The sequence below is a fragment of the Thunnus maccoyii genome, chromosome 22, assembly GCF_910596095.1.
Source record: "Thunnus maccoyii chromosome 22, fThuMac1.1, whole genome shotgun sequence".
In the NCBI taxonomy this organism is placed as follows: domain Eukaryota; kingdom Metazoa; phylum Chordata; class Actinopteri; order Scombriformes; family Scombridae; genus Thunnus; species Thunnus maccoyii.
In genome coordinates, this window is record NC_056554.1 from 11,407,049 (window position 1) to 11,429,485 (window position 22,437).

Sequence of the window (22,437 nt, forward strand, 5' to 3'; positions counted from 1 at the left end):
TTTTTTCTTAGGCCATTTGCCGGTCAGAAGACATAGTGTAGTGTTGTTAATCAGTCCATGTGACAGTTAGTGTGCCTTCACCACATGATCCATCCTACAACTCACTGCCCTTCCCATGTTATTGTGACATCTGTGCAACTGCCATGACCTAAGATTGTCTCTTGAGGTATGAATTTCAGTCAAAATCCCCCTTCTTCCATCTAACTTAAAGTAATGACCCCAATGCTTACCAAGACCTATTTCAATTCAGAACCGCAGCTATTCATTTATATCTGATATCATGGACAGTTGTGGTATTCTCTTCCCAGGAGAGCCTAACCAAGACAAGTCTCTCAAGCCTTTGACAATACACTACTTCAAATAGATCATACATGAGTGAACCAAATGGCCTTGTCTTGGAAGCAATTTAAGGCAACAAATGACCCACTGGATAGAAAGTGGACTTCTCTCCCTTATGTAGTCTTTCCAGGTGTTATATCTTTGAGGAAAATACAGCTGTACTTCTAGCCATTCTGATTATAATTCTTCAATATTTACAGTACCAGTCAAAAGTTTGGACACTTTCTCATTCAAGGTAATGGGAAGGCGTGTCCAAACTTTTGACTAGTACTATGGATTTATTTCAATGTTCAATATATACAAATTTAGGAAATGCAAAAACTGATACCATATAGTTCCCATAAAATGACTCATTTTTATGACTTTTACTTGTATACTAAATAAAAAAGTGTAATTCTTTATCTTCCTGTCAGACAGGTCATGTCCTCCATCCTCCTGAGGACAAATTGAATCTAAAACTCCGAACCTCCATAAATGTCATAAAGTACATTTCATGCTGTAGCTGGCAATGTCCTTTATATGAGTGATGACTGAAATTAGTATCTAACTAAATCTGCAGTAAGCTCCTGTATTAGGATAAAGCTCCCATAGGACAAATGATGTGACTGCATTAAATTAAGTGAGCCTTCTGATGCCATCATATCACCCAGAGCATCTGTGTCTGTGTTTCCATAATTATGCATGTCCCACTAAGAGAGCTTTAAAGGCAATCTATGCCATTGCTCATTTAGTGTTCCTGCACAAATAGTGTCAATTAAGTGTGGTTCCCAACAGGCCACCTAGACGGCGAGCGGATTGATTAAATTGCACATTTGAATGCATTTTTTGGATTGTTTGTTTGATGTTCCGGCAATGAAATTATAAGCTAATTCTGTCCTTTGACATCTCTGCCGGTAGATAGATGCATTCTAAAGCAAAAATGCAATGTTTGTTTATTTTCTCTCTTTTTTTTTTTTTGCACTGTCTTATAGTGTCAGCACCTTGACATTTGGAGTAGATCAGATACGGCTGTTACTTTCTATGTGGCCATGAACATTAATGCCTAACATGTTTACAATATGTTATGCTTTGCCGTATTTCATGATGATTCCAACAACAATATTTTAGTGCTTAATGCTCATGTTTGTGGAGGCTGCAGTGGTGCTGAAAATGAAATAACTCTTGAGAAACCTGTTTACTATTATTGTGTAGTGTAGTGTAAATGATTTTAGCACTCATGTCCTTATATTGTATTTTGGCTATTAATGCCAGTATCCAGTAGATGTTTTGTTTTTACTTAATCATATGAATATTAAGAATTGAGCTATTGAGTCAGTTGACACTTTCAAAGTTTTACCCTCATGAAAGTTTCAACTGGAGGTGTCCATCGTCCAATATCACATAATAAATAATTAATTCCTGTGGTGTTCTAGGTGATTTGTCTGTGAGTTCACGGTGGCACCATGCAGACGTTAAAAGGCAAGCATCCAGCTATAATAAGTACAACTTCATTGAATTCTAATCTGTCATTCCTCCACCAAACGCGACCATTAGAGGAAATGGATAGCTATTTAATTGTCTTGCTGTGGCTATACTTCAGCGCTTTCAGTGACAGTAGTGTCTAATACCTTGTTGAATTACCTCCTCCGCTGTATTTTGATTTGAGCTCCACATTAAATTCCTCACCTTTTCGTACGTCTCTTTCTTGACTCTCTTATCTCTCCCCTTCTTCCTGTTTTTTTTTCCTCTTTAGGATTATACAAAGGTATGATTCACATGTGAGGATTAATACTCTCCTTCAGGGACACTTCTCTTTGGCCAGCTCAAAGGATTTAAGGTGAGCTGTGCCATGTGCATATACTGAAGTACATTTTTCTTAAGTATATTGATAGTCAGTGGGCTGATCATCAAAGAGAGTAGGGACGGTTCACCTTATTTTGTAGGCACCACTCCATATAGTTTATAGCTGTTGTTTTTTTATATTTATTGTCATACAGCTAATGCTTCATTTATATGCAATGTCATGTCTCCATGGTGTCTGCTAGGAACAATGAACGCAATCATAAGCCAGCATGATCTTAATTATTAAAACTCCATATTCTTTATTAGCTTAATAGATCTGGTTCAGACCCTGGCACTTTCCAACACATGAAGCCAATGAACAGTTCATCAAACTGACCGATCCGGAAAAGGAAACGGCGTTTAGCAGTGTGATTAATGGGGTCAATATGCTGCTAACGGGAGACACTAAAACATGTCATTTTAATCATGGCAATGCTTGTGGGAGAGACAAGAGCAAATGATTTCATTACCATTTTTGAGCATCTTGCTGCACTGCGTAAAAAAAAAAAAAAAAAAAAAAAAGAAAAAAGAAAGAAAAATCCTCCAGCCCTGCAGCACTATGTAAGGATGCCAGGGACAAAGACTGTTGAGCAGTGAGCTCAAAGGGAAGAATGTCTGTCATTTCACATGGCTGTTCCCCCAGAGAGTGGAGGCATAATGGCAGAGAGTGTACAGTGTTTTACTCGGGAAACAGCATGCCATCAGTGTCAGAGCTTAAGTGAACTCTGCATTTTTTATAGGCTGTCATGTTTTGTCAGTGAATCTAGGGTTGTAGGTTCGATAATGTGTCTTTGTGTGTTTTGACACAAGCTTCTGTACAGGGCACTGATTAGGCAAGTCCATGGCTAATATAACCGCATTGGAAAAATGTTTTTGTTCACAGGCCGCCTGGCAGAAATGGCAGCTCGTCCAAGCACTGGTGTATTTGTCACAAGTAATTAATTTTTCCCTCATAAAAACACCCACTGGGATGATGGAAAAGGTGGGTTCATTAACCTTCCTCACCCAAGCTTCCTGTGGCACTTTACAATGTATTGGTTGCTGGTTCCTCCAATCGCCCGTAGCAGAGAATGTGCTGGATTGAAACACTTTCATTCCAAGATGGCTGTTTTGCTCAGGGAATAAAAAGGATTTGCTCGGCGGCTCAGTCCAAAATTTTTAGACGCTTTTACGGCACTTTCACACTCCCGACTTCTTCCCTTGCTGAAGACACATCAGAAGACATTTTGGAACACCCCCCCCCCCCCCCTCCCAAACCCTGTGTCTTTTTTCCTTGTCCCATCCTCCCTCCCCGGTTTCTCACTATTCCCTCCCCTCTGTCTCACTCACTGCCACCGCTCAGCCTACCCTCCCAAGTGCTTGGGTTGGATTTTGAATCACTTTTTTCACAGTTTATTTCAAATTGACATTTCATGGAGCTTAATCTCCAGGGGGGAACAATGGGTACATTCCATCACACAGAGAGATATGAAAAGCCCTAGACCTTGTGAATGGGAAGTGAGAGACAGAATAAAATAAATAACTGAGTATCTCAGAGTGACCCAGAATACTGATGACAGAAACCACAGTGGTGGGCAACTTTGCATTTCAGCTCGAACACGTTCTCCTCTTTCTATGACTCTCTCTCTCTTCTTCTTCTACTTCTTCTTTATTGTCAGTCAAGGCACTTGCAGCCTGCTTACTCAAATGTGCTAAAATATTCAGAGATATCATCCACAGACTGAATGAGGGTTCTTAAAAGGAAAGGGAGGAGCATCTGCGTGTGTGTGTGTGCCCTCCCATAGCGTAGGCATGTAGATCAATGCTTGAGGAGCATCTTGACAGCTCAACTTGCTCTGTAGAGAAAGCAATTGGCTTGTTTATACACTGGGAGCAAATGTGATGATACCTTGAAATCAAATTGGCTGACTGTGGTCAGAGGAAGAGATTCTGATTGCATCCTTGAAATAATCTTGTCCAGCTGGAAACCACTGGTAAAGAGAAATTTCAGTTTAATTCATTTCAGTATACTCCCTCGGTGTTTTGGTACAGCTTTAATAATGAAGCAAGAAAACATACTTTTAATTGCAAACCAGCTCCAACTATGTGGATGAGCTCTAGAGAAACAATAAATTCTGAACGCCCTCGGACAATGAATCGCGAATGCTTGTAGACTACAGAAAAGTTCACCAACTGTTTACTAATCGTGGACAAGTTTGTAGAGTACAGATCTGTAAGACCTCTTTTAGCATGAGCAAATACTTCCACAAAGAAGAAACACACAATCTACCCAGACTTTGTAAGCACCAGAGGTTTCTGGGTGTGATCTCATTATGTTTTCCCTGAAACAGAATAACCAACCAAACAGCTATTGTCATTGATAACTAATGAATTGCAATGAATACAAGTAGTTTTTTGCGTTAACAGCACTTGGATTTATAGTTTTCCTTGCTTCATAACTAGATGATTACCTTTTTGATTAATACATATTTCATATTGTTTTTATTCATGTTTATGGAATTGGTGCTGAATTACTCTAAATAGAACCACTGTTGGTATATTAAATGAGGACATTTTCAAAATACTCAAACCTGCCCAGCCCTTAATAGATTTTAATGCTCCCATGAGCATGTTCTTTAATTGAGACTAACTATGATTAGCTTACAAGCACTGCGTAAGTGCATTGAACAAATCAATGACTGGATATGCCAGAATTTTCTTCAATTAAACAAAGAAAAAACTGAAGTAATTGTTTTTTGAGCCAAGGAAGAATGTTTAAAAGTCATGGCTCAGCTTCAATGTTAAAAACCACAAACCAAGTCAGAAATGTTGGTGTAGTCATGGACTCAGACCTGAATTTCGACAGCCATATTAAGACGATCTCAAAGTCAGCCTACTTTCACCTTAAGAGATTTCAAGGATTAAAGGACTTATGTCTCAGCAGGATTGGAAAAACTTGTCCATGTATTTTTCTTCAGAAGACTCGACTACCGCAAAGATGTCTTTACAGGTCTATCTTAAAAATTGATCAGACAGCTGCAGCTGATTCAGAACGCTGCTGTTCGAATCCTCACTAAGACCAAGAAAGTGGATCATATCACTCTAGTCCTCAGATCTTTACACTGGCTTCCTGTCTGTCAAAGAACTGGTTTTAAAATACTGCTGTTGGTTTATAAAGCACTGAATGGTTTAGGGCCAAAACACATTTCTGATCTGCTGCTATGTTATGAACTATTCAGACCTCTGAGGTCGTCTGGGACAGGTCTGCTTTCTGTCCCCAGAGACAAAACTAAACATGGAGAGGCAGCGTTCACTTTTTATGCTCCACATATCTGGAACAAACTCCCAGAAAACTGCAAATCTGCTGTAACTCTCAGTTCTTTTAAATCAAGGCTGAAGACTTTTCTGTTTGCCGCTGCCTTTGATTAAATCAAATAATTATTCATTTCTTACACTGCACTGTAACTTTTGTTCTTGTCTTATTCTATTTTAGCTTGTTTTTGTTTTCTGCTCTCAGCTTTTTAATGACTGATTTTAATTGTATTCTTTTGTGGTGTGTTACTTTTGCACTTTGTCTCGATGCTTTTAATGTTTTATGTAAAGCACCTTGAATTGCCTTGTTGCTGAAATGTGCTATATAAATAAACTTGCCTTGCCTTGCCTATATAGTGTTGCTAATTATTATTGTCATATGCGCAGGGCCTTCTGACACAGGTATTGGATTGCTGCCTAATTAAAAGAACAAATGTGTTTTTGCAAAAAGACAAAGTCAGCTGTGTTTGAGAGTGTCGAAATACATGTTCACATTTTAATCAGTCTATGTCCTCCCAAAGTACCTCCAATACAGAATTCAACCCCAGTTAAATAACAATCTATTGCCCACAGAGCTTCCCCTGGCAGTAATTGTCATTTTACTTTAATCATTTGTCATTTGCCTTTTTCCGTCACATTGCAATAGGATCCTTGCTTTGTTTGATTAAGTTTGTATGGTAGTGGATATTTGAATGATACTCAAAGGGAGGTTAACACTTGTGTAGACTTGAGTACAAGACTGAATATAAGACTGTTAATAGACATCCCATTTAATTTTTAACCAAATGCATTTGGGAGCTGGGTTTGGTTATATAGTATAATTAAGTCAGTGTGGGGCATAACCGTTGGAATAGATTGCTTGGCCACCTCTGAAGCGGCAATTCATGCTTTAATGTAACTGGTTGCGTTAAAGCTTCATGCTTAATTCGTACTTGATTTACTTCATCTGTTGAAATGACAGAGAAGCTCTGTATGAACGCATAATGGTGAGAGAAGCGACATAATACTTCTCCCGGTGCTGTAGTCAGTAGATGACCTAATTTAAATCCACTATCTCACTTATTTAATTTTATTTGAATAAATTGGTTTAAGTCTAATGATTGTTGCAAACAGTGCTCAAGGAATTTCTTATGACAGTGTTCCCAGGGTGCATCTCTATCTTTATTAATACTATCAAATTAGTCAATTTGGGCACCCTCTGTTGAAGGCTTTTTAACAATGCTGTACCTGATGGCACAATAACTGAAGCAGATGGGTTGATCTCAGCTCTTGGACTTGGAAGACATATTTGAAGGCGGCGTATTAAGTGCACTTCCTCTGGCTTGGACTTGGCTCAGCTAACAGTCATTCGTCTTCACAGTCATCGCTTACATCATTCACAGTCATCCCACCATCCCCAAACCCCAAGGGTGTTGAGGGAAACTCATAGAGAGATTCTGGAGGCTTCATGAGTGGCACCATTATCAGAGCCCAGTAATGGATTACCTTAATGGTCAGTCTGTCACGGTCAATGTTTGCCCTGACATTTCATGTAAAGTTCCGTTCCCCTGGTGAAATATCATATTGCGACGGCCAGGCAGTGGTTGTTTTGCCAAATTGGTTGTCACTGTTTTGGCGGTGCACAGTAATTACCTCCTTGCTCTCCTTCTGACTCTTTCTGCCTGTCGGTCCTTGTATCTTGCCAGTTTAGCTTCAAGGGCGTTGATGTTTTGCACTGGTAATGCTGAAAGGAAAATAGTGTAGGCACAGAAAATGGGAAATAGTGTAGGCCTTCTTATCTGAGAATATTTTGACATGCCACAGTAGGAAATGGTGTAAATAATAATAGTAAATAATAGTTAGTCTGCTGGGAAAAAGGCCCACACAGATGTTTTCAGTTATTGTGGTTGAATAAACCTCTGTTTAGGTTGAATTTAAGTGAAGTAGTGCTGGGAATTACATGAGGTCAGCCAACTCAGTGTACCAATAAGAACTAGAAAATGCAAAATTTCAGAAGAAATTTTAGATGTGCTGGCAACCTGGCCTTTGCATAAAAATTTGTTTTGCCACACCTTTTTCTGTTGTTTCCATTCCCAAATTTGTTTTCAATTGAATTTAGCATTGAAGAATTATGGCCCGTCAAGTGCATCAGGCCACACTTTCAAAATTTTGGTAACTAATTACAGACAACGGTAAGTGATACCCAAAAACAAAATCATAAGTTTTATTCGGGGTCATCTAAATATGGTATGGACCTAGTTTGGTGAAGATTAAATGAAATATGTGCCAACGGAAGCAAAAAATGGGTTTACCAAAAACCAAAACTTTTTGCAGGCGGAAATGGGCATGGCCTATATCAGTCAAATCGGCTTTTTCCAAGAAACACACTTTGCTTTGCTTTGCTGGTGTGAATGCTGACAAGCAATAATTAGAAAAGGCAATTTCTGAAGAAATTGCAGTGTGAATGCTTGTTGTTGAAAGGCTGACGCTAAACTGGATTACTGGCTTTAATTTGGATGAAGAAACTGCTGAAGGAGTATGAATAAGTTGGAAAAGTGGGAAATGGATGGGTCAAATTAGGAAATCTTAATCAGCTGTACTGAATGTTTTCAAAAAGTATGAGTAGAATTTAAAAGTTGGAAAAAGTCCTAATGCATTAAAGATTTGGAACATTTTAAGGTTTGAATGGAGTGTGAATCAGTAGATAAGGATTGAAAATGCATGGAAAAAAAAGCTGAAGCTCAGTTTTGATGGAATGTTCACACTTTCACATTTTGAACATTCCTTCCTTTTACCTACATTGTAAAAAAATGTTGAAAAAAAAAGCTTTATATTTTGAAAAGTAAAAAAGGTAGAAAAGAAGAAAAGTCATAGCATAGATGTCCTCAAAGAACTGAACATTTTGGTATTTGAATGGTTTCTGTAGGTGAAAGTATGCAGAAGTTGTAGTCAAGCAAAAAACATACAGAAGAATAATAAAGCCTAGAAGAACAATAGCGTGAATGCTGAATCAGCATTCACACTAATAAATATGCAGAATAACTCTAGTTGTGCTTTGCACACCTAATGATAAAGGTTTAAATTGCCCCACCTTAACAGTCTCAACAGAATGTGAGGGAGATGTCAATCAAACCTGGTCTGTCCACACCCACAGTCCTGAGAAGTCTAATCAGGAAAAACAAATGAAAACACCTGTGTGGGTGTTCCATGGATGTGTGGGGCCTTTGAGGGGCATGTACAATGCAATGAGCATGTCTCAGCTGTCTGGTTGCATGTAAAGCAAACAATATATTGGATTATAGTCAGTTAATATGCCCCTCTACATCTGTATGTCATTATAGTTTCAGAGATTGTACTCGTTGAACCAACCATGTTTACCTTTTTTTATATTCCTCTCATGGACAGCATCATCTTTTAGAAAGCTATTGTACTGTTCATGGTACAGAAAATCACCACAGGCAAAATGAGTTTGACACTGGTCCATGGTACAGGCAATGGAGGGTGACATATCCAATATCGAGAGAGTGGCAGGGCTAAATATTTTTGTCAGGCCAGCGGCTTTACTGTGAAGAGATGTGGATGAAGGGTTCATTTGGGTCTGGATTTGAACACAGGATTCTGGAAACAAACTCCAGGCAAATACTTCTCTTTGGTCTGCCCTTGTAGGCAATCACAGGGCACACAAGGACAAATATGGAGGCTTTTACACAAAACAGATGAAGAGGAGACAGCAATCTCAATTATCAGTTTCTTCAGATAAGTCTCTATTAACAGGGTATATTGAGTGGGCATATAAAAAGTACATATAACTACCATGAATAAAAACTCCATCATGGCTTCCAAAAAAGTGTGTCAATGAAATGAAAATTAATATGGATTTGAATATATTTAACTTCCTTGTATGAAGGGAAAAGGGATCAGCAACTTAAAGGTGGCCTGTGGAGTTTTCTTATAAACAGACAAAATGTACGTTTACATTCAGTGTTTGTCATCAGGGATGTGTTTTAAAAGCAGATTCCATTTTGGATCTTGTCCCCGGTTGACAGAATTCCCTGTTTCGTTAAGCTCTCTCGCTAACAGATCTCTTCTCAAACCTTGTGTGTCTATTTGCAAAGAGTGGTGGAAAATATATAGGTAGCTTCCTTCTCACTTTTAGCAGGCTGTTGCTGGGTAAAGTGACAAAAGTCATCGGCAGCAGATTATATCAGATATATTTAATTTACATTAATTCTGTAATGGATAGAATTATAAGCTTGGCTGTTCTCTGGTTAATGTGCTCGCCGGCATCTGTATTCAGCTAAAGATTGTTTTTAGTGAAAAGATGCATCACTCTGTAACACCGCTGTGCGACTGCAAATGGAATAAGTGTTTTTGTTAATCATTGGGTACCAAGAGAGTGGTGGCTCTCCTCTAGAGAAATGATCCCAGACAGTTTATCACATCATGTCACTGAAAGAGAGTCCCAGTTAAACTTTGATTCATATGATATCAAGATTTTAATCTGATCAGTTTAATAGTTCTGAATCAGCACGTACAGTATTTGTATAAAGTAGCTCTCGAAGTACAGTAGGCTACAACTGTTAATTGAATGTGTCAGACACAGTTAATTAACATGTCAGATATTATGCTGCTTATCTCGTTTTCAGATTGTATGTACAGGTTGTGGACATTAATTAGGTTGCCTAAACTAAAAACTGTAGTGTTTCTGCCTTTTCATCCAACAAAAGATGATTGGACATCTTTGGGTTGCATTTTTGCCTTTAGTTAATAGCATATGTTGAAAGGAAAACTTTGATAAGAAAAAGTGGGATAAGTGGACTCAATACTGGTTTTGAATTTGATAAAATACTATCGAACCCCATCCCTATTTCTCACTGAAATGCACTTTATGTGTCTCTGAGGTTTAAGAAACTATATATATATATATATATATATATATATATATATATATATATATATATATTTTACTGCATAGTGCTACTACTGAAAACTCCACAGGGTATATGTGTCTATGATTTGCCAGTGGGACAAATTAATACCTCATATGTATTGTGTAGCAAGCACTTTGTCATATAAACACTAAATATGTTAAATTTGTTCTATGTACTGCTGCTCTTTTGTATTTTTCTAAAGAATTTGTTACTCTGGGACCTTGTAAATCTCAGGTTTTTCAGGATGTCTTTGAATCTGGGACACGCTATCTTGTGGACTACTTATTTAGCTTCTATTTTATTGTTATTGAGAAAAAAAGTTACTCAATTTGCATGATTCAAGATGTAACCATTTACATAAGTAGACAAAGGTGACCATATTGCTAAGTTGTTTAGTTTCCCCCCCCCTAAAAACTAAGTGAAGACAAGACAGATTCCAGGCTTCATAAATTAACTATTGTTCATATCCTGTGAGAGATGGGACAGCATCATTACTCACTGTTGGAAAGCAAGGCCATACTGCCAGAGCAGATATATTATTAGTCAGGGATCTCTAAAGATAAACAGTGTGGGCATCGTGGGTGTCTATACATTTTCAGCACTTAACTGTGCATTTGTGATCATTATGGGAATTTTGTAGTCTGGGTGTTCCTGTTTTCTTCTTCTTCTTCCTCTTCTGAACATCCTCTTAATCGTTGAGATGCTATGCAGTTCAACCTGTGTGTTTGTATACAGCTCTATGTCTTGGTCAGCAACTGTCCACCAATGCTGTTTTAGTTCAACCGTGCCTTGTAATGTCATGGTTTTAGCTAGCTCATGCTGCCTGCCCTTACGTCAAGCTACAAGTCAACTTCCTGCTGGGATAACAGCCTGGGGAGTGTGTCACAGTGGAGGAAATAACCTGGGCAAATCGATTGACTGTTTTTTGAAATGCCAATCAGACTTTGAACAGAGAGCAATTTCGATCAGCCTGAGCCGTCTGCACAAGGTGTGAATCCAAGGTCAAACCTTTTAGAAATCCATTGTCACCCAGAGCATTACAGTTTGAAAGACTAGATAAAAATATGTCAAGAAAGAAGCCGTAGAAGAGTGTCTAATGGAAGGTAAAAATACATTGTGTTGACCTTTTGCTTTACACTTATGTAAAGTGGTGGTTTACCAACCTGCAACCATGTCTTATATTAGGCAACATAATTACCCATAGAGTGATAACTGTTTATATCTGACGAGGGACAGAACTGATGTAACTGTACGTGTGCATGCTACAGGTTTTTCTAAGTGAAATAGTGAAAAACCACTCTTCACAAAGGTGTAATACTTTATCTCTTCTTTTGCTGGTGCAGTATAGCACTCTGGTGCATTGCAGATATACCATATATTTACATGACAGGGAATGACTTATCTTTACCTTTTGAAGTCACAAGTAGATTGCAAGGAAAATACTATATGTAGTCTAGGGAAAATGCCATGCATGCAGATGCTGCACCAACCTGTGTTGCAGCGTTGGTCTTTATTAAGAGACTGATGCAGCTTGTGCAAACGTCCTCTAGCCAGTTTATCCACCTTTTATCGACTCTTTTACCTCATGCAGTGAGGTGAATCAGAGCAATATCTTGTTCTCAAATACAGCATGAAAAGATACAAGTCAATTTCCTGTATTCTCAGCTAGAGGTAAAGACTGTTACATCACACTGAGATCAATTTATAACATCTGTGTTTGTGTTACCCTGGACATATTTTTGTAAAGAATAGGTTGAGGAACATTGTGGATGTGTGGCATTTTGTGATGAGTTAACAGTGTCTTGCAGCCCAGCTCTCTTGCAATGCATCTTGAGTCCTTTTTTTTGCATATGGAACCTGAACAATGCTCAGTGCACATATCTGAGTAAGACCGTGGTTTTTGGCATTAACATGTAGGACTCCTGTATGGAGCAGGCCCATGTCTATTCACACATGACACGGTGTGTTCACGATAGATAAGCCATTGTTTTCCACTCACCACAATGGCAGCACTGCTAGAAAAATGCAGCAAGTTGGAAATTATTGCCACCAAAGACAAAGAGCATTTTAGTTCCCTGACAGGTTTTCTAAAGGAGTGTTTTGAAACAGAATGTTTGAATATACAGTAGATTATAGGCACCACTGGGGGGAAGCTTGTCCCCACTCCAACATCCCCATGAACCGTTAAAAAACCTTGAAGCCTGCCAAAAATTCATTCATATCATTATATGGTATTAATACGATGTCAGATGACATATTGCTGCCTTGTTTAAGGTATGAGAGCACCCACGACAAATTAAGACATCAAAGTTTAGTTTTAGCGGCCATTTAATTATTATTTTGCTCAGATGCTAGACCTTTTTAGGAGCATTTTTATCAAGCATTGGCTTGACTCAAAGTTGAAAATTTAGGATGACTTGGCTGACAGTCAAATGACTGGATATGTTTTTTGTTTGTACTGTGAGTATAGTGTGTGATTTTCCAAGGGAAATGGTGTGGACTATTATCTCACACACAGTTTTATAAAGTAATTAATCAAAAGTAAATCTTACAAAAATAAGGATGATGCTATAGTGACTGTCTAATGTGCAAGATGATTTTTAAATGTCTTTGTTCTGAACAGAAATTCAGTTTTTAACACCTTTGTTTTGTTTTGCTACCTGTCACAGAATGAAGTTCATGTAAGGTCTTGGATGGAATTAAATTAATATTAAGAAACATGTTTAATTCTGATTGCTGAATTCCCACTTTTGATAGTCTTTATTTTATAACCTTTATCAAGGCTAAACTTAAAAGCCCCAGCAGCCTCAAGACAAATCAAACCATAACAACTTGAACTGCTGCACCCTGCGTGGAAAGAAAACACTTGATATTATGTCCTGATATGCTTGCATTTTCCCCTCACAACTTGAACTTAGCTCAATCACAGTATTTCGTCTCTTAAATTGTCTGTCAAATTTGGCATTTAATTTCCTTTCATTTTTTTGCCCATATATTTACAAAGGGACTTAGATCATCTTAGCCTTATAATGCAGAGCCCACGTCTTTTCAACCCATTTTATGTTTTTTTGACAGCAATAAACTGAAAAACTTAAAGGTTAAATGATTTGCTTAATGAAGCGCAACATCTTATCTGTGCCTCATTTCTGAAAAGTGTAAAAAAGCAGGTTAACAACTGGTATGACGGTTGTACTAATTGACAATAATACATGTCCATTTGTGTCTGAGTTGGTGGAGTGCTTACTCCGGGAACACGGCCTACCATTAGCACTCTGCCATTTTTGTCAATGTGGAACCATAAACAGTGGGCATAGCACACTACTCACCAAATTAAAACACTAATTCACTTTGAAGGCTTTACGGTATGATAAATAATGTCAATTTCAAAGTTGTGTACAGTGTGCAAAGTAAACCCTTAAAAGATGTTGCCTTTAAAATCTATTCAGACTCAATATCATCAGAATTGTCAGCTTGTGAATACTTTTTATGCTGAATAATGGGGAAAAACTAATTTTCTCCTAGTGTCAATAATCAGACAATCGCTTTTTCTTCCCTCAACACGATGTCCCGTCTTCCAAGTTTTGGTAACATAATTGGATATTGAACCAAGACACTCACACAATACATGAAAATAAACGGGAAGAAAAAGAAAGATAGAAGCTACAAACGAGTCGATTTGTGATGTGTCCCTAACCAATAAATGACTGAATTCTATTACCTGTTTTATTGCTGGGACTGCTGATGAAAACTAGCCTTTTGGCAGGAACATTTGTTTGAATGTTGATTAATATGCATTGTCTCTCTTCAAATAAAAAAAAAAATCTTCAGTGTGCATCCCTTATTACTCATTACCTCATTACTGGGTTCTGATTTTGTCTCTTACTACGCAATATGTCTTTCCTCATTGACCTAGAGTAACAGCTGAAAATATGTCAAAGACTGCTTTTTATTATCCAGGTGAGGTTTTTTTTTAAACAAAACACTGGTTGATCTCTTTGAGACACCACGTATAAGCATCACTCAGGTCATTCTTTGTCTAGACCTCACATATATGTGGCCATTCAGTGCAAATAATTACTTCTCCAGACCAAGACTGCCTTTGTGTGCTGATGTGATGTGGAAAACTTTTCTCGGTTCCCTCTGTTCAGGCATGCTTCAATGCATGCGTAACACCATTCATACTTTTAATAAGGGTCTGGAGTGCAAAACGTCCAGTGACCTCATCATCCTTTTCAAATGTATAAGATCCTTTTGAAAAGGCTCAAAAAGGGCAGTGTTATCTCAGCAAGTCAGTTCCAAGCACATTGCAGAGATCGGGGGCAAGATGCCTTCCACTAATTGTTTCAGTTGGCAGTAATCAATACGCAATGAGTTGTTATTCTTATTTTGCCTTGTAAAGAAATGATTTGCTGGCACTTTCACATTGTTGGAAATGTCACTGGAAGTAGACAGCACATAATTATGCAATCCAATACAACCGCCCAGCAATAAATACTTCTCTTATGAGGAAAATATATAACACTGTGTTAAAGAGGCTTTGAATCAACCCTATGGTATTTTTTAGGTCTTATATTTTGTATAGGGGGCTGATCAGCAATAATACGATATTATAATTGATATTTAATATTGATAACAATAGTCACCTAAATGATTGCAATGAAGACAAAGCTTCCAACCAGTACCTACAGTAGCATCCAGCTACTGTTTGTTTAGTATTTTAAGAGAATCCAAAATATATTTTCCATTATTCAGAACTTCTGAGGAGCAGAAGGAATTATTTGAGACAGGCTGAGGCTGATGAATGGGATATCATCAAAACACACTAGACGTTGCTGTCAAAATGATTATGTCTTGTGCAGTAGAGCCAGATCTGTCTGGGCCCCAGCTCAAATTTGCCACACACTAGAATAATATGATAGATTTAACAGACTGTGGTAATAGAGTTGTCGATTCAATCTGTTAAAGATGTGTACATACCAGGCAATATACCAGGGAACATGAGGCTTACAACTATCAATATATACAGTATGTCTGAGGTGGTCCTGTGATTTTGGAAACTCACTGATGCAATATGAAGATCATCAATATTAACACCTGGGTAGATGGAGGTAGAAGCATTGTCATTTATTTTTTATTTTGTTGTTTATAGCCGGCCTATTCAATTGGCAGCCATTTTACAAAAAATATTTTTGTTAATAGCACATTATAGTGTAGCCTAAATAGTTACAGCACTGCGGCTGTGGTCTAAAATCGGTAAGTAGTTAGGAAACAAAACCAATGTGAGAAACATATTCTGCCTGTCACTACCAAGCAGCAACCTCCGGGGCTGAAAAATGAAGCCAATGAGGAAGTGCCAAAACCTGCATTCTATCTAATAGCCATCAGGGGGCGACTCCACTGGCTGCAAAAACAAATCTGATTGTATGGAAGTCTATGAGAAAATGACCCTACTTTTCTCTTGATTTATTACCTCAGAAAACTGTTTCCTTACGAATTTATGATCTCAATTGCTCAAGTCTTCATCAATACAGCATGATGTTCATTTTGTAAAATATGGTCCAATTTAATTTATATTTGACAAAAAAGCAGTGTATGCTTTAAGGCGTGGCTACGTTGTGATTGACAAGGTGATACAACGGTGACAACGTTGCTTGCGTAACGTAACCATTGCATATAGGCATAGCTGCTGCTATTTCGCAGTGTGTTTTCAGTTCACTGAAGTTGATTGAACATAGTGATCGCCCAGAAGTCTTGTTCAGTGTTTGGTTTTAATAAAAGACCCATCAATGAGTCGGATGATCAATTTTTCTGGTGAGTACATTTTGTTTTAACAATTTTAGGCCTGTTTTTTGCTAGCGAAAATCAGCATTAGCATTAGCATGATCACTGTTAACCATAGATTGTAAATGCACTGTGCTAACAGACCTAGCAGCTAGCGCTGTGGTCAGCTCAACCCTCTCATCCAAATATAGTCACGTCTGGCTCCAAAATCAAACATGGCGACGGCCAAATCCAAGAAGGCGATGGTCAAATCGCTATACTCGAGGCTTCAAATTGGCAGTTCACAAACCAATGGGTGATGGTTACTACGTCCATATTTTTTATAGTCTGTAGTCACTACAGGATTTCAGTCAGCTGGCAATGTGAGTTGTGCATGCGCAAGTGGGCCCGCCATCTTAGACAGCTAGGTATGGCAACACCACTTGGACAAACCACATACATCCGCCTGACTGAATTGCGCCCTTTCAATGTACGTCCACTAAAAGTGCCCGTTTTTGCCACTAACGGGCTCAGATTGTTATTATATGTGTCTGACAACATTACGGAAAGGATCCCTACAGAGGAATAAAACTTTTTTCTTTACCTGTCGCTTGATCCGGTCTGTTTGTTATTGTGTCTAACCAAGTCTTGATCAAGGAGAAGTCTCACTCTGAAATCTTGTGAGAGTTGAGTTGTTTCAGGAAGATAACAGTGGAAACGTGAGTGAGAGTTGGAGAGAGTGCTGGGAAGAGTTTGTTTTGTTGGTGTGCAGAATGCGTAGCTTAGTGTTATCTAAAAGATCTTCAAACTCATGGCTGAATATTTAGCTGTCTTTCTGCAACAACCAAACCCTTGTGAGATTTCAGAATGAGACTTATCCCTGAGCGAGACTTGGTCAGACACAATAACAAACAGATTGGATCAAGCGAAAGGTAAAGAAAAAAAAAATCTCTATATGGTCCTTTCCATGATGTTGTCAGACACTTATAATAATCTGAGCCTATCAGTGTCACTTTTAGTGGACATACATGGAGGTACTGGTAGAGAGAAATAGAGTGTGGTATTGGTTACTGTAATTGCCACTTGCTATGATTGTTATGATTCTGTGCACTGATAGCTTTTTTATTCTGTTTCTGCATTTTGTGATGTTCCTGGGTCAGATATGCAACCACAAATATTTTTTTTTATTTCAAAGATGAAACAATGTTGCTATTTTTTTACCACATTCATTTGTGTTTGTCTAAAATTTGTCATTACTACAAGCTAAAAAAAAGGTTTTTAAAAATGCTGCTGAAAATGTCTGGCCCATATACATTTCATGGTTTTAAAATCTGGCTCAACTGAATATGTCATTGAATAGGCCTGGTCTATGGTGATTATACTCTCTGTTCTTGCCTGTAAAACTCAGTGACACAATTGGAGTTTATACTCAAAAGACTGTCTAGCTGATAGTAAGAGTTGGATGGAATTTTTAAGTTTTAAAACTTTCTACAGCTTTTTTTTTTTTTTTTTTTGAATCTTTTTCTCATTAATTGCATTCTCTGTTATCCATCAAATTCTCAACGTTCTGCAAGAAATGTCAAATTAGCTGCCAGGAACTTGGGTGTCGTCTTTCATTCAGGTTTGAATTTTGAAGCTCCAAAGGGTTGTTCAGTCTTGTTTTCATCCAGACTGTTTCATTAAGAGGCATCTCCAAATGAGGTTTTTTTTAAAAAAAGTTAAAAAAAGTTACTTTTTCTTATATTTAATCTTGTACTGAGTGTTGTAGATCTTCATATTCTGATCTGTTCATCCCCCGCAGCTAGTTTAGAATGACTTTCGACTTAAAAAGAGAGACCAAATTACTCACATTTTTACAGCATCACTGATTTCCAGTTATTTTATAATTGATGTTGACCTTTTATTATTAATTTATGGAAGAAATATCTATATTACCTTTTGTAGCATGTAAATCAGGTTCTACTACAATCCCTGTGACTGAAGTAGATGTCTTCATGGGTCCACTCGGTTCTGAGCATGCTCCTCAAGACCCAAGCCAACTGCTGAGTAGGGTGAAGGGAACTTCGGCCCTGGAGCAAAACACAATGTATAAAGCCTAAAGGTGAAATTACTGCATGGACTCGGACTGGAAAAAAATCTGCTTACAATCAACTAAACTGCCACTTTGCCTGTGCAAAGTCACTAAGCTCGATCATGCTGAGACAAATTTAGGCCTAAGGTTACTTGATTTCACCCGGTTGGGAGATTTTTTTCACATAATCACTTATATATTTACTTATTTTCTTGCCATCTGTATTTGAAAAAAAGACCATTCAGACTACTCTGCAGCAACTCTGCAACAGATTGAGTCTTAAACTTATTCATAGTAAAAGATTTCCTCTACCATCAATCTTTCTGGATGATGCCAAAATCTGTGTGACACTCCAGATAATGACTTGCGGAATGGTCAAGCTGGGTCTATAAATTGAAAAATACTTTTTCTGTGTCATAGAGGCCAGAGATCTCACTTGCTAGGAGCATACAGGGCTTATTAAGTGAAGCTCTACATGATTAACATTTTGAAAACCGAGAAACACTCACAGATGCAGACACACCTACATGTATCTGTCAGACCTAGGTGAAACACTGTTTGAACAATTAAGATAAGGCTCAAGGTTAGGATTAAGGTTCAAGGATGAGTGTGCTAAAGTAAATTGACTTTAGACACTTTGTAATAATGCACATCATGTCACCACCAAGTCTATGCTGTGTACCTATTGTGTGAAGCTTGTAAAAAAAAAAAGAAAAAAAGAGTGATAATATATACCAGGACATAAAACATTAAAGTATGTGTGCCTTAATATTAGCATTCTAGAGACTGATTGGCAGGTGAATTGGTATAAAGATTAACAACCATATGCAGTGAATTTGAATCCTGATGGTCCTGACTGCTTGTCATTTGGATTTAAATGAAAATTTAACCTTGTGTTATTTATGTGGTTCTTCATGTTGAGTTACCTGTTTATTTAAACTTAGCTTCTGAGACTGAAAATTAGGTATTTACAGATAACACAGACATGCCATTCCACAGTGAAGCAGAGCTTATATTTCCAGGAGGGATAAAGATAAAAAAGCAGAAATTCTCATTAGTGGTGCTTTTATCTTTGTTGCAAATGTTGGACTGTCTTTTCCCTGCTTTGAAAATGAAGACTGTAAAGCGTTGTGATGTGGTACATTTGGGAAATGTTTTTTAGAGTTAAAAGTTTGGAACAATAGCTTAGATGATAACATAAATATTATTTGTCTCTTGTCTATGTGAGTTACCTCCATAGTTACATGTCCGTCCCTTATAATTGGTAAATCAGTTATCTTTGAAGAACATAAAATGCATACATATTTCACTAGAGGGATCAAATTGTAGGGTTACTGAGTATTTTGTTCAAACTAGGGCTATTAAAAGACATAGAGATACAGCACTGCGTCTCGCTTGAGTCAATGTTGGCATGAGTGCCATCTGTATAACAGAGTTAATATCATCCAGTTGAGCTATTGATAACATACTCGCTATGGCACCCAGGATCCCAAAAGACTTGTTAAAAACCTTTTCAGATGAAAATATTCACCAATACAAGTGAGCGCTACAGCTAGTCAAGTTGATGGAGCTGCACCAACTATTGCAGATGACACTGGTGCTGACTTTGGCTCTATCACTATGCTGGCAAATGGCTTGCTTGGCATTATTATTCCTGTGGTTCTCCACGCCAGCATGGCAGCAGGTGTCACACCTGGTTGTGGCCTGGCGGACTGTTAGCCCATTGATCATGGTCTGTCCATATGCACAGCGGAGAAAACTTTTTTTCTCTGTCTAATTTGGTAGGGCCGGTCTCTCAAACACTGCAGTACCTGCTAAAGGCTGCTGCTAACACCCACTGTTGGCCTGGGGATGTGTAGGCAACCATGTGCTTCCTCCAATACATATGGATTCACTAATCATGTTCAGCTGTCAGCAAGTTGCTTTACCCAGACAACATAATATGTGCAGAGGTTTATGCTGGCCCCCCTTATCCCAATGCAATATGCCCAGTTAGACCAATTAGCAGGAGTCACTAGTCCAGTAACAAACTGCTTATCATCATTTTCCCATCCCATCATTAGCATAGAAAGTGTTCATGTGATTTAGAGCTGAAACAATTAGTTGATCAAAACATTTAATCTGCAACTTTTTATCCAAGGAGGCTTGAATCGAAGGACTGGACTTGGTTGTAGATATTTGAAGACAGTTTGCCTCTCATCCAAGGGGTTTCTTAAGTTCTAACTGACTGGTAGGGAATACCAGGTATTTAACCTTGGTAGGGTCGTTATCAAAGTCATTGATACCACTTGGTTCGTTAGTGCTCCTGGCTGTTGTAACGACAGTTGTACGAGTCGTTGGAGACACCTGAGGCCAAGTGTAAACGACGTTGTTGGAGTTGTCACAAGGCCAAATGTGAATGGTTGTTAAGTCTGGGAAGAGATGAAAGGACAGCATTGTAGGTGGGGGATAAGTGGTGTTGTAACCACAATGACTCTAACAACTGTCGTTACAACAGCCAGGAGCACTAATGAACCAAGTAGTATCAATGACCTTGTTAACAACCCCACAGAGGTTAAATACCTGGGACTCCCTACCAGACAGTTAGAACTGAAGAAGCTGCTTGGATGAGAGGTGAAACGTCTTAGATTATCTACAACCAAGTCCAGTTGTCCTCGATTCAACCCTCACTGGATAGCCATGACCTGGATGAATGAGAATCTTCACAGATCCGCAACTTTTTGATAATATACTAATTGTTCATTTTAATATCATAGTTTCCAAATATTTTCTGATTCTAGCTCTTCAAATATGGGACTTTGCTGCTTATATTTGTCAAATACTAAACTGAATATCTTTGGGTTTTGAACTGATTATATGAAATAACAATCTTAATATGTCATGTATGTCGTATTTATGTGAAAGAATTCTTTCTAAGGGGCTGTTATGTTAACATTGATCAGTTTTCTAATGAAACATGCAGTGCAACCCAGTATTTTTAGCCCTGCTGCAGCATGGCTCTAGGAATGGCAATATTGGCTCACAACTTGATCCAGACTGAAATATCACTACTGGACTCACTATTGGTTGGATTGCCAGTAAATTTTCATTGTCCCCAAAAGAAGAGGCCTATGGACTTTGGTGATTTCCCGTCTTTTTGTCAAGCACCACCAGCAAGTTGACATTTTTTTTTTTTTTTGTCATGTCTCGACAACCATTTGATAATTACCATGAAGTTTTGTACAGATATCCATGGTGCCCAGGAGATTAATTTGATGACTTTGATCTCCTATCTAGTACCAGGTCCAATATTAATGTCCAGTGCTTTGGTTTATGATCAAATATCTTCAGAACTAATGACATTTCCATCAGTCTCAGGTATTCTTTGTTTAGTGCTAATTAGAAAATGTTAGCATGCTTACATGCTAAACTAAGACAGTGACAACACTAGTTATTATACCGGCTAAATATCAGGATGGTAGCATTGTTATTGTGTGCATGTTGCTATGCTAATGTTAGCATTTAGCTCAAAACACTGCTATGCCTAAGTACAGTCTCACAGAACTGGTTTTGTTAAATCTAACAACACAAAATAACTCATGAAGGCCTCATTATCAGACAAATTTCACTTCGAAAATACAGCTGGCCCAGATGTCGGCATACCTTTTAGGCTTTGTCTAGTGTGAGGTTACATTTATATAAAAGCAATCTTAATATGTCATGTATGTCGTATTTATGTGAAACAATTGCCTGGTTTAGCATCTTTTTCGCATGTCTGGTGCATGTTCTGCTGTGATGATGTCCTTTTGGATGATGACTTAGCTTTAGTGGCTTTTGGTCCGTTGTTTACCTCCGAATGCCACTGAGAGATGCTCTCGCGGGCTTAACTGGCTGCACGGGTCTCGGTGTTAGCTTCTGAGCGAGTGGTGCTAATGCTAGCTGTGGCATAACTATTGGGCTCACCGACAGGCAGCCTGTCCACAACAATTTACCTGTTCTCCAGCTGAACCTCTGGTGAGACATAAGTGGAACTGTGCTTGTTGTTTCTGACTCTTATTTTACCCCAGACAGTGTCTGTCCAGAGCTCAGGGTTTGACACTGTGGGGGTAGAACAGGTGTTCGGTCTTGCTCCCCTGTTTAGCCAGTATCATATATCCAGATCCGTTGTGGTTTTGGACTCAAGTTGTTTCGGGCTGGACCAAGGAATAGTGTCTACATAGTCATTGGCGTGGGGCTCATTATATCCGAAAGCTGCTCTGCAACATG

General features: G+C 38.3%; 1 protein-coding gene across 5 annotated transcripts in view; it reads left to right on the forward strand.

Moving 5' to 3' along the window:
* The window catches only part of LOC121889117 (phospholipid-transporting ATPase ABCA1-like), a 186,770-nt gene that overhangs the window by 7,145 nt on the left and 157,188 nt on the right, over nt 1–22,437 (forward strand). Inside the window, exon 2 of one of the 5 annotated variants that reach the window (XM_042400825.1) lies at nt 2,072–2,155. The exons of the other annotated variants lie outside the window; for them this stretch is intronic. The gene's annotated coding sequence lies outside the window, so the exon portion shown is untranslated. The remainder of the gene's footprint in view (nt 1–2,071; nt 2,156–22,437) is intronic. 5 annotated transcript variants of the gene reach the window in all.